At 38.0% G+C, this 13,982-nt stretch overlaps 1 long non-coding RNA gene across 1 annotated transcript; it reads right to left on the reverse strand.

Annotated features, from left to right (window-relative positions):
• Nucleotides 1-6,203: 6,203 nt before the first annotated feature.
• On the reverse strand, nt 6,204-11,139 carry LOC139162808 (uncharacterized). The gene is made up of 2 exons (XR_011558382.1): nt 11,053-11,139; nt 6,204-6,338 (listed from the first exon to the last, which is right to left on the reverse strand). It is a non-coding gene; the product is annotated as an uncharacterized lncRNA (long non-coding RNA).
• Nucleotides 11,140-13,982: the final 2,843 nt, after the last annotated feature.

Genomic DNA, 13,982 nt, shown 5'->3' on the forward strand with positions numbered 1-13,982 from the left:
GTTAAAATATGTACAACCAGGAAAAAAAATCTTTTTTATATTTCTGTTTATCTGCAGTTCTTGTATTGTAATTAAACTATCTAACATTGCTTGTTGTCCTTACGTTAGTTGTGGTACATCTGATGAATTTAAATACCTAAAGATCTCGTCTTCTTTAATATCTACTTTGTTCTTTGTAAAAGTCTTGTACTATTTTTGCTTTTTCCTCACTTCTATATTTTTTGATACCTTTGTCATCTACCAGTTCTTTAATTATTTTTGATTGTCTATACTTTCTTAGTTTATATGCGAGCCATCTTCCTGGTTTGTTAGCATGTTCAAAATACTGCTGTTTGGCCCTTTTAATCTTTTCTGCTATTCGCTTTTGTTCAATAAGTTTTATTTTATGCTTAGTTAAATCAATTTTTCTCTTAATCTCATAGTCTTTAGTATTGTGTTGAAATACTAGCTCAAGTTGTTTCAACTCACTAGCCAATTGTTCATATTCTATCCTTTGTTCTTTATTTTTCTTTGCTGTATAAGAGATCATTAATCCTCTAATGCAGTGATTTTCAACCTTTTTTGAACCGCGGCACATTTTTTACATTTACAAAACCAAGGGGCACATTGAGCGGGGGAGGGGGTGGTAAAAAAAATTTGGGCAAAAAAATTCTCTCTCTTCCTCCCTTTTGCTCTATTTCTCTCTCCCTCCCTCTTTCTCTCCCTTTCTTTTTTCTCTCTCCATCCCTTTCTTTCTCTCTTCCTTCCTCTTTTTTGCTCTTTCTCTCTCCCTCCCTCTCTTTCTCTCTCTTTCTTTCTTTCTCTCTCTCTTGCTCTCTCTCTTTCTCTCTCTCTCTCATTCTCTTCTTTCTTGCTTTCTTTCTCTCTTGCTTTCTCTCTCTCTCTCTCTTTCTCTCTCTCTCGCTCTTGCTCTCGCTCTCTCATTCTCTTCTTTCTTGCTTTCTTTCTCTCTTGCTTTCTCTCTCTCTCTCTTTCTCTCTCTCTCTCTCTTGCTCTCGCTCTCTCATTCTCTTCTTTCTTTCTTTCTTTCTCTCTTTCTTTCTCTCTCTTTCTTTCTCTCTCTCTTGCTCTCACTCTCTCATTCTCTTCCTTCTTGCTTTCTTTCTCTCTTGCTTTCTCTCTCTCTCTCTCTTTCTTTCTCTCTCTCTCTTGCTTTCTCTCTCTTTCTTTTCTCTCTCTTTCTTTCTCTCTCTCTTGTTTTCTTTCTCTCTCTGAGCTTCGCGGCACACCTGACCATGTCTCACGGCACACTAGTGTGCCACGGCACACTGGTTGAAAAACACTGCTCTAATGTATGCTTTAGCTGTATCCCACAAATTTTGAAAGGAGGTCTCTGAATTTTTATTACATTTAAAAAAGATTTCTAATTCTTTTTCTATCCATTCTTTATATTGTTTATCTCTTGTAATATTCCTATTCATCTGCCAATTTATCTGTCTCTTTTTATTCTTCCGATATATCACTATAGGACTGTGGTCAGCTCAAGTATTAGTATCGATCTCAATTTCTCTAATTTGTTCTGCAGTTGTTTTAGAAGCTCAGGCCATATCTATTCTAGTCCAAATTTTATGGGGATTCGAGTAGAATGTGTATTGCCTTGTTGAAGGATGTCTTTCCCTCCCAATATCGTTTAATAATAGCTCTGATCTCATTTTCTGAAAAGTAGTAGGTAAGATACTTTTCTTTTTCTTATCTTTTTTCTTCCCTGAATGATCTAGTAGCCTATCTGAAATAGCATTGAAGTCCCCAATTATTATCATATTTTCAATATTTAGTTCATTTATTTTTTGGTGTAATTGTTTGTAAAAGTTCATATGGTTTTCATTCGGGGCATAAATGGAAACAATAACAAGGGGTTTTGCATCAGTATTTACCTGTACAATTAAAATTCTTCCCTCCTGATCTGCATATAATTGTTTGGAGTTTATTGAATTCTCAACGTATATTGCGAGACTTCTTTTTTTTTGGTTCGCCAAACTTGTATATGTATTCCGCCCAGGTCTCCAGCTAACCCCCTGAATTTGTCCGAACGGAGGTGGCAGCAGTTTCAAGGGACCAACATACGGTCCTTCTCGGTGCTGCATTGCTACAGCCTCCGACCTCCGCTGCTATCCCCCGGCACTGTTAGCTGTTTAGGGAGAGGAACTGTTGCTGCTCTGGCATAGGGCAGCAACAGTTTCTCTAAAGGCAGCAAAGAAAGGGGCCAATTGCAGCCCCACTTTCCTCCCTGCCCCTTGCCTCTGTACTGCCTCCTCGCTCAGCAGCAGACCACGGTGAGTGGACAGGAGATTCGGGAGCTTATTATATCTATTGATAAAATCTTGTGTGCTGCTGCGGGCCGGATAAATTGCCACAGTGGGCCGCATCCGGCCCCTGGGCCGTAGTTTGGGGACCGCTGCTCTAGGATGTTGGCTACCCAGCTTGGTGTCACCTGCAAATTTGATTAGTTCCCCTTCTATTCCTTCCTGTAGGCCATTGATGAAAATGTTGAAGAGCACAAGAGCAAATGTTGAAGGAGGAGAAAAGAGTCTATGGAGAGGGGCGGCATACAAATCTAACAAACAAACAAACAAACAAAGTAGTTATCTGTTAGCCTAATTATTTTGGTGAAATTCTCTTTGATTTTTGCTCCGGGGGACAACATACCTCCCTAGCTTGAATGTCTGGTCTGCAGATAGCTGCAGATAGTTGGAGTTTGTTTAGAATTGTCTCTAGATCATTTCCTTTTTATTTACTTACAAGTCATCAAGTTCAACCCCCTGCCTGAGCAGGAAATCCTACAGCACCCCAGCCAAACAGCAGTCCAATCTCCTCTTGAAAATGTCCACAGTTGGGGAGTCCACAACCTCCGCTGGCAGGCCATTCCACTGGTTGATCGCTCTCACTGTCTGGAAATTCTTTCTTATCTAGAGGTTGAAACTTTCCTTGGTCAGTTTCCAACCATTGTTCCTCATCCAGCCCTCTGGTGCCCTGGAAAATAGTGTGTCCCCCTCCTCTCTGTGGCAACCCCTTAAGTACCTGTATACAGCTATCATGTCCCCCCCTAGCCCTTCTTTGTACTAGACTATCCATGCCCAGTTCCAGCAACCTTTCCTCGTATGACCTGGTCTCTAGTCCCTTTATCATTTTAGTTGCTCTTTTCTGCACCTTCTCTAGAGTCTCTATATCTTTTTTGAAGTGTGGTGACCAGAACTGGATGCAATACTCCAGGTGCGGTCTGACCAGGGCCCTATAGAGTGATATTATTACCTCTCTGGTCTTGGAGTGTATCCCCCTGTTCATGCAGCTTAGGATTGTGTTGGCTTTTTAAGCCGCTGCTACACATTGCTGGCCCATGTTTAGCTGGTTATCCACTAAGACTCCAAGATCCCTTTCACAGTCACTCATGGTGAGTGTGGTTTCGCCTAATTTGTATGCATGTTTTGGGTTTTTTTTGCCTAGGTGCAGGATTTTACTCTTCTCTACATTGAACTTCATTTTGTTCATTTTGGCCCACTTTACAAGTCTGTCTAGATCTTTCTGAATTCTGTGTCTATTCTCTGGAGTGTTGGCCACTCCTGCCAGCTTGGTGTCATCTGTGACTTTAATTAATTCTCCCTCTATTCCCTCGTCTAGGTCGTTGATAAATATGTTGAAGAGTGCTGGGCTGAGGACTGATCCCTGTGGTACCCCGCTGCCTACCTCTTTCCATGTGGATTTAGTCCCGTTGAGGGCTACTCGTTGGGTGCGATTGGTCAGCCAGTTTTCAATCCATCTTGTTGTGTTACTGTCGATTCCACTCTTCTTTACCTTGGAGAGTAGAAGGTTGTGGTCCACCTTGTCGAATGCTTTATTTATTTTTATTTATTTATTTATTTATTCATTTGTCCAATACAAAAATACATAGGAAGAAAAATAGACATGTGGTAATATAAATGAGGGAGAAAGTAAACTTAGAGGAGAGGATATATCAAAGGAAGAGAATATATAAAATAGCTGAAAGAAAGGAAAGACAATTGGACAGGGGATGAAAGGCACACCAGTGCACTTATATACGCCCCTTACTGGCCTCTTAGGAACCTGGAGAGGTCAATCGTGGAGAGTCTAAGGGAGAAGTGTTGGGGGTTGGGGTTGACACAATTGAGTCCGGTAGTGAGTTCCATGCTTCGATAACTCGATTGTTGAAATCATATTTTTTACAGTCAGGTTTGGAGTGGTTCGTATTAAGTTTGAATCTGTTGTGTGCTCTTGTGTTATTGCGGTTGAAGCTGAAGTAGTCATTGACCAGTAGGACGTTGCAGCATATGATCTTGTGGGCAATGCTCAAATCGTGTTTTAGGCGCCGTAGTTCTAGGCTTTCTAGGCCCAGGATTGTTTAGCTTTGCTAAAGTCTAAGTATATTATGTCCACTGCATTTCTCTGGTCAATTGATTTGGTCACAGTTGATTTTCTTCTAGTAGCCCATGTAGTTTACATTTAATACATTAGGGTATTCTTTGGGCATAAGCACATGCATTGAACATACATTGCATACCACAATAGTGGCAGTCACTGTTCTTTGAGTTTGTTTCTTGTTTTGCTGGTTGTTTTAAGAGATAGATAGATATAGATTAAGGTGACCAGATGTCCCACTTTTTGATCATTTGTCCTGTGTCCCGGTGGGTTTAAAAAATGTCCCACTTTTTTTTAAAGATCAACTGCTGGGCTCTGTGTGTGTGTGTGTGTGTGTGTGTGTGTGTGTGAAAAGCGAGCTGTAGGCATCTTGTTCACCAAGGCAAAAGCCACTTTGCAGGAAGAAGCTTTGGAGTTTGGAGGGGCTTGGAACACCCGGGAATAATAGTAATAAAAATAATAATTTATTAGATTTGTATGCCGCCCCTCTCTGAGGACTTGGAATGGCTCACAACAAGCAATACATCTACAAATCCAATATTTTTAAAAAACCATTAAAAAAAACCCTTATAAAACAACCATATTGAAAGACAATATGATTAGTTGGTGCAAAAATTTAGGCAAAGAGATAAATTTAGATACATGGGAAAAAATATGGATGTATAATTGGAAAATAACAAAATCAATTTCCTTTAAAGAAAACCAAATTAAGATGTTTTATAGATGGCACCTTCCACCATATAGAATTTCTAAAATGTTCCCATCTGTATCACCTATTTGTTGGAAATGTAAAAAAGAAATTGGTACATATTATCATGCGTGGTGGACATGTTCTGAGACAAAAATATTTTGGAACAAACTAGAGAACTGGATAAATGAAATAACAAAGGAGAAGATAAAAATATCTCCTGAATTTTTTTTATTGGGTATTTCAAATACAAAGTATAAAAAAGAAACTTATTATTTAATAATACATATACAGTATTGGTTGCGGCGTGAATAATATTCGCACAGAGATGGAAAGAAAAAACAATACCAAAAGATACTGAAGTATTTAAAAAAATTATAGAATGTGCAGAACTAGATATGATGACTAAACGTTTAAATAATCAAACTGAAACAGAGTATTATAAAATATGGGATAAAGTATATGATTGGTGGAATTTTAAAAATGGTATTAACAATTAATTATAATATAGAATGAAATAGTAAATAGTATTACTAATAATTTTTTCCTTTTTCTTTTTGTATAAGCATAGAATATTTTAAAATGTAAAGAAATTTAATTAATAAGTTTAATATTAAAAATATAGAGTTAAATTTAACATATGTATGACATTTCTGCTTTGATCTGACTAAAGTTAGGATTTTTTTTATTTTTGTATTAGTTAGACTTCTACGACAAGAGGAGCAATGGTAGCTCCTTAAATGTTTAGTGTTGTATGTCCTTGTTTGTCCTTTTGAAAATTCAATAAAAAAATTAAAACAAAAACAACCATACCATCCAGACAAGTCCAGGTAAGTTGTGTGTGTGTGTGTGTGTGTTTTCATAGAGACGTGAGAGCAAAGAGAGCTGCAGCTTGTTCCCTCCCCCCACTGTTAAAAGCCAAGCATGAAGGGGGAAAAGGGGGGGGGGAGAAAGTTCAATTCAATTCAATTTATTAGATTTGTATGCCACCCTCTCCGAAGACTCGGGGCGTCTCCCAACAATAATAAAAGGGCATGGAAGAGTAAGAGAGAGGGAGGGGAAGAGAGAAGGGGGAGATAAACGGGGAGGGGGGAAGAGGGAAGAGAAAGAGAGGGAGAGGGAGGGAAAGATAAATGGTACTACAAAGGTTTTTCTTTTTTCATTAGAAGCTCTGTAATAGAAGTCTTCAAACTTGGCAACTTTAAGGCTTGTGGACTTCAACTCCCAGGATCCTCCAGCCAGCATAGTAACAAGGAAGAGCTGATGATTCATCTCATATCTGTGAGTGGAAGAAGAATGACATCATCTCTTTGTGTATTAAGAATTTGAAGCTAGATAGGTAATTGATATAATGATAATAAATTATGTTTTTAGTATTCCTTTCCTACCATTCTTCATACTTAATTTCCACTAATCAAATTATTATTTAAAATACTAGTCATCATTTCCAATGATGGGATCAATACATTTCTGACTTCACATTAGCGCTTTAAAGAAACTAGCACAAAATATTTCATCTTTAGGTTTGCTGGCAATATAACAGGACATCTCTTATTTATTAAAATAATTTATATTTCACTTTTCCACAATCAGAATGACTTGCAATAAAATATGAAATTTCCACTTAGAAAACAAAAGGAACGGAGGAAAGGAATGGAACAGGGGAAAGGAAAGGAAAGGAAAGGGGAGGGAAGGAGAGAAAAGAAGGAAAGGAAAGAAAAAAAAGAAAATGAAAGAAAGGAAGGGAAGGGAAGAAGAAGAACAGGGGGAAAAGGAAGAAAAAAGGAAAGGGGAGAAGAAGGGAAGGGAGGAAGAGAGAGAGAGAAAAAAAGAAAGAGAATTTTTTTTTGCTCCATATAGACCAAATTTTTAATCAAGGACACATACACAAACACAGAGAGAGAGAGAGAAAGAGAGAGAGAGAGAGAGAGAATCAAAGCTGTCCCTCTTTAGAAACATAGAAGGTTGACAGCAGAAAAAGACCTCCAAATCCATCTAGTATTTCCTGTATTTTATCTTAGGGTGGATCTATGTTTATCCCAGGCATGTTTAAATTCAGCTACTGTAGATTTACCAACCACGTCTGCTGGAAGTTTGTTCCAAGCATCTACTACTCTTTCAGTAAAACAATATTTTCTCACGTTACTTCTAATCTTTCCCCCAACTAACCTCAGATTGTGCCCCCTTGTTCTTGTGTTCACATTCCTATTAAAAACATTTCTCTCCTGAACCTTATTTAATCCTTTAACATATTGAAATGTTTCAATCAGTGTTGTATTGTGTTGTAGTTGTACAACAAGTGTTGTATTGCCTCTGTACAAATTGATGGCGAGACAACACTTGGAGTACTGTGTACAGTTTTGGTCACCGCACCTGAAGAAGGATATAATGGAACTAGAAAAGGTGCAAAAAAGGGCAACAAAAATGATAAAGGAAATGGAGCCCCTCCCTTATGATACCAGGTTGCAACGGCTTGGTCTCTTCAGCCTTGAAAGACGGCGTTTAACGGGTGACTGGATCGAAGTGTATAAAATCATGTATGGGATAGAAAAGACGGATAGAGAAAAAAATATTTTCTCTATCACACAATACTAAGACAAGGGGACCCTCCCTAAAGCTCATAGGTAAGAAAATGAGGACAAATCAAGGGAAATATTTCTTCACCCAGAGGGTTGTTGGTTTATGGAATTCACTTCCAGAAGAGGTCGTGACAGCTGTCAGCCTTGATAGCTTCAAGGCAGGATTAGACAGATTCATGGATGCCAAGTGTATTGGTGGTTATTGAAATGGATGTACATGTGCTGTTTCTATGTTTGTTGAGGCAGACAGGGTTCCCTTGAGTACCATTTGTTGGGGGTCAGGGGAAAGGGAGGGTCTTGCCCTTTCTGCTCAAGATCCCCAAGGACAATTGGTGGGCCACTGTGTGACACAGAATGCTGGACTTAGTGGGCTTTGGCCTGATTCACCAGGGCTCTTCTAATGTTCTTATGTTCTTAACCATGTCTCCCCCCCCCTTTCCCTTCTGCCCTCCAAACCGTTGTGTTTGGGCCTGGACCAGCTGTTGCCCCCATGTATGTGAGAGATGCGTCACAGAGTGATTGTGAAAGCCTGGCTGACATCAGGAAAATGTGACACACAGCCCAGCGGATGAGGCTGATGGTTCAGAGGAGTTGGCCGACAGCCCACAGGAACTGGCAGACAGCCCAGGGGATTTAGCAGGCAGTCTGTCGGATAGCCTCTCTTCTTTGGATTCGGATGATGAACAGATAATCAATATGTGTAGCCATAGAGCAATGCAAGGTAGGGCTCAATTAAGGGATTATCACCGGTGATTATGGTGTCACCTGTGTTTGGGTGTGGTCCACAGAATGAGGGTTACAGTTACCAAAGGGAACAGAGGCAGAGTCAAACTGTGGGTGTTTATCTGTGTGGTTTGTGTGGCTTTGTGATTCCTGCTTTGAAGCCTTTGCTCTTGGGCCTTTGGAATTCAACCCAGCATTGTCAGGCAAGTGGGAGTTGAAAACTCGGGGACTAACTGCTGCTCTTGTGCCTCAAGAAGTCAGAGAACTCCTGGAATGTTTCTGCTACGCGAATATTGTATTTGTTTGCTTTTTCATCAACTTTGTACCTAGCTGAATTTTCGCCTCGAACTGTGTTTTACTCCTGAAAATAAGGACAGTTTTCTTTAGCCTTTTCTTTTCTGTTTAATACACGTTTTCTGATTAGCAATGCATGTGGGTGTCTGACCTTCTTTCCTGGACCGTTAATTATCATCTGAGCCCAGTCAGGCAGAACACAAACTATGCAGATGGAGTTCATGAAGTCTTTCCTGATAGGTTTTATGCTTAAGACCTTCCACCATTCTTGTAGCCCATCTTTGGACCCGTTCAATTTTATCAATACCTCTTTGTAGGTGAGGTCTCCAGAACTGAACACAGTATTCCAAATGTGGCCTCACCAGCACTCTATGTAGCGGGACCACAATCTCCCTGCTTGTTATATATCTATGCATCCAAGCATTCTACTTGCTTTCCCTACCACCTGACCGCACTCTTCACCCATTTTGAGACAGAAATCACTACCCCTAAATCCTTCTCTTCTGAAGTTTTTGCTAACACAGAACTGCCAATACAATACTCAGATTGAGGATTCCCTTTGCCCAAGTGCATTATTTTACATTTGGAAACATTAAATTGCAGTTTCCATTGCTTTGACCATTTATCTAGTAAAGCTAAATCATTTACCATATTACAGACGCCTCCAGGAATATCAACCGTATTGCACACTTTAGAGTGATCGGCAAATAGGCAAACCTTCCCTTCCAAACCTTTCCTTATGTCACTCACAAACATATTAAAAAGAATAGGACCCAGAACAGACCCTTGTGGCATACCGCTTGTAACCAATCTCTGCTCAGAATACTCACCATTAACAACAACCCTCTGATGTCTATGCTTCAGCCAGCTACAAATCCACTGAACTATCAAGGGATTAAGTCTAATCTTCACTAATGTATCTATCGGCTCTTTATGTGGAACTGTATCAAAGGCTTTGCTGAAGTCCAGATAAGCAATATCCACGGCACCACTTTCATCCAACACCTAATCAATGAGATTAGTCTGACATGATTTTTCTTCAGTAAAGCCATGCTGGTTTGGGTCCAATAAGTTATTGGATTTTAGGTGCTGGCCATTCTCCAATCCTCAGGAACATTACAGCATGTAATCTTTCCACTTCTGACTGCAAGCTACAAACTAAGGACTGCAATCTAGAGACCTCGCCATATAAACTAGATGTCCTTATGCAAAGAGGGCAGCACCTCAAGTTCCACAAGGTACTATGGAACACAACAGCCAAACAAGTGTTACACTGCACCAAGCCAGACACCTTAACAATTTATTGAAAAACAAGTACTTAGCAAGAAAATCAACAACCCCTGTCGCTACCAAACTTCTGCTGGTTTTGGTTTGTAGTTATATGGTTCTCTCCTTTCTCTCCTCTTTCTTTCACTAGGTCTCAGGTCCCAGCCAGGAGCAGTTGCTCTGGCCTCTATGAACTGAAAGTGCAATTTAAAATGACTTTTCCCCTCCTTTTTTATCCTTCCCAGTCTAGTCCCTCCCCAGCCTAATCTGTGAATGGTCTGTGCTTGAAATCAAACTGCCAATAAAATTGTTCCTTTCTTGCCTTTCTCCTTCTTCCCAGCCAGTAATATCTGCCCGAGCTCTTTGAATTCAAGAAATAGAAGATGTCTAAAAAGCACTACCTTTCTCTCCTCCTTCTCTCACTAGGTCTCTTTACCAATGTTAAAATCTGGTCAGTTTAAGATAGATAGATAGATAGATAGATAGATAGATAGATAGATAGATAGATAGATAGATAATAACAGATTGATAGAAAGACAGACAGACAGACAGACAGACAGACAGACAGACAGACAGACAGACAGACAGACAGACAGACAGATAAGAGATTTATCTCAATATATATTTGAAGAAAAATTATAGTTGAAAAATGTTTCATTTCGGTAATTCATTGAAGGAATTAAAAGAGTGCTGCCCTTCTTTGTTCTCTGACTCCACCCACTCTACTCTGCTTTCTTCCCTAGATACCTTAATACTGTATTAGGTCAGGATGGATGCTCAAAAAAAGGATGGATTAAATAAAACTTTTAAAGATCTCCCGTACATCTAGATCAATGAACTAACATCTTTGGCTTGAACTTGGCCTATCCATTTACTTTGACAGTGATAGGAAAATGCCAAGTTGAGTGACAGTACAGATCCTTCCACTTGCTTTGATTCCAGGCTCAAGACAAAGAATCTCAGGCTAAGAGGAAAGTCCCACTCAGAAATCCCAGGGAGTCACTGCTGATCCTAACCACCACCAACAAATCGGATGAACAGGATTCCATGGCAAAGAATTGATAATGGCTCTTTATTGACATTTAATCTTAAGTAGAGAGAACATTTATGTGGTATGTTGCATTTTCTTACCCATCTGTCCAATTTCTTCAAGGTTTCTTACAAGATCATTTCTCTTGCATTCTCTAAGAACACGAATGCACACCGCTAGAGCATCTTCGACATAATCTTGAACCAGGAGATCTGCAACTTGTCCTCGACCAGCTTTCTCCAGTAAAGCTTTAGGAATGTTTGGCCTTCCTTCATAATCAATGGACTTTAGCCTCCATTTAAAGTCTACAAATTCATCATCATTGAGTTCATTCAATGCTTTGTAAATAGCTACTTTCACGGTATTATTCATTTCTGCCATGAGGAATTATATCTGATCTAAAATTAAAATTAGAGAATTAATTTGATATGGAAAATGAAACTTGAGGGAAAAAATATTAAAGTTAGCTCATTCGCAAAGGTTGGTGTATGTCACCTGTTCCATACATTCTAGGCAGGCTACATTCCTAAAACATCCTGACCAGAGACGTCAAGCTATTGAAGCAAGATTAGAAAATGTACAGCTACGCCGCCTCCGAACTGATTTAACTGTTGTTCATAAAATCATGCATCACAATGTATTCCCTGTTAGCGACTACTTCAACTTTAACAACAACAATCTCTACTATCTCTACTTTATACTTATATTATGTTAACATACTACAATAAAATACTATATTTGTATGACTAAATAAATAAATAAAATAAATAGAAGCAAGAAGCCTGTCCTTCAGGTTTTCACCTGTTTTTTTCCAATGATGTGAACCCAGAGCTTTGCTCTTGATTTGCACCTAATGGACAGACAGATTCCCCCTGAAGTAGCATATTGTAAATATGTAGGTTGGCGGGACTCTGTGGGAGGGCCTTCTCTGTGGCTGCCCCGGCTCTATGGAACCAATTACCCCCATTATCTGTACTGCTCCCACCCTGTTGGCCTTCCGTAAGGCCACAAAGACCTGACTTTGCCGGCAGGCCTGGGAGCCTTGATTTATACCTCTTTCATGGCCAATCTGTATGAATGGTGTGTACGCAAGTGTTTGCGACTGTTTGTTTTTAGCTTTAGATATTACTTTCGACTTCTTTTTATTGCTTTTGCATCTTTTTGTATTTGTATTATATTATTTTGTAAACCACCCTGAGTCCTTCCGGATTGGGCGGCATAGCAGTCAAACAACAAACAAACAGATGGATGGATAAAGAAATAAAGAAAGAAAGAAATGAAATAAAAAATAAAGAAATGAAATAATAAATAAAGAAATGAAATAATAAAGAAATAAAGAAATAAAGAAATGAAACATGGGAAAAGATATGGATATATAATTGGAAAATAACAAAATCAATTTCTTTTAAAGAAAATCAAATTAAGATGTTTTAAAATGCCATCTCCCACCACATAGGATTTCTAAAATGTTTCCTAACATCTCTCCTGTCTGCTGGAAATGCAAGAAAGAAATTGGCACATATTTTCACGCAGGGTGAACATGTCCTGAAGCCAAAAAATATTGGAATAAAGTAGAGAAATGGTTAAAAGAAGTAACAAATGAGAAGATTAAAAAGGCTCCGAAATTTTTCCTATTGGGTATTTCAGATATGAAGTATAAAAAAGAAGTTTACTACTTAATAAGACATATTTTAGTCTTGGGAAGAATTGCATTCGCACAGAAATGGAAAGAAAAAGAAATACCAAAGGATGTAGAAGTATTTAAAAAAAATTATGGAATGTGCAGAATTAGATAAGATGACAAAACGTTTCAATAGCCAAGTTGAAACAGAATTTTATAAAACATGGGACAAAGTATATGATTGGTGGAATCTTAAAAATAGAATTAATAATTAAATATATAAGAATATATAACTATTTGAAGAACTATAAGATAGAATGAAATAGTATATAGTATAACTAACTTAGAAGTGTATATTTTCTCTTTTTTCTGTATTATTAATACTTTGTTTATTCCTTTTCCTTTTGTATAAGTACATAATACTTTAAAACATAAAGAAATTTAATTAATAAGTTTAATATTAAAAATATAGAATTAAATTCAATAAGAATGTAATTTACACGTGTGGCATTTCTGCATTGATCTGATAACAGTTAGGGTTTTTTATATTTCTGTACTAGTTAGACTTCTACGACAAGCGGAGCAATGGCAGCTCCTTAAATGTTTAATGTTGTATGTTTTGTCTGTCTTTTTTGAAAAACAATAAAATATTTTTTAAAAAATGTGGTAAAATCAAATAAGTAAGAACTTATAAGTGTTTGAACATATCGATTTGAATGCTAACTGTATATGTATATGAGTGAACATTTAGAGATAAATATGACAGGGTTTTACTTTTCAAGTTATACCAAATAAGCAATTTTTTTTTTTAAAAAAATGTATAACATGATAATGATAGATAGAATGTAATAGTTTAAAAATAAAATAAATATAGTGTATTTTTGCAATATTTTAAACTTTAAAGTCTTATTTTTCATATTTTAATATTAGCTTAAGTATTTGATATTTTTATAGATAAGAAATTAATTAACATAAAGAATACAGAGTTAAATTTAACAAGAACATAGTAAATGCATGTTATATTTCTGCATTGATCAGACTATAGTTAGTGGGGTTTTTTGTATTAGACTTCTGCGATAAGAGGAGCAATGGTCGCTCCTTAAATGTTAAATGTTGTTTGTGTTTGTCCGTCTAATGAAAATTAATAAAAATATTTTTTTTTTTTTTAAAAGAAATGATTTGGGCTGTCTCATAAAATCCTTAAATGAGATTAAAGTTTAATTTCTCATGTAGGACTAGATTCTGGGCACAAAAAAAGAGGCAGGTGCCATTTAAGGGACTCGGGACTTTCAGACCCCCTCCCCCTCCCCTTTGCCTTCAATGTCAAACAAAAGCCTCACAAATTGAGCGATGGTGGAGGTCCCGCCCTCTGCATCTGGCCCATAATGCCTTGCACCCCCCCCCCCCCCC

Source organism: Erythrolamprus reginae, chromosome 1, assembly GCF_031021105.1.
Source record: "Erythrolamprus reginae isolate rEryReg1 chromosome 1, rEryReg1.hap1, whole genome shotgun sequence".
NCBI lineage: Eukaryota > Metazoa > Chordata > Lepidosauria > Squamata > Dipsadidae > Erythrolamprus > Erythrolamprus reginae.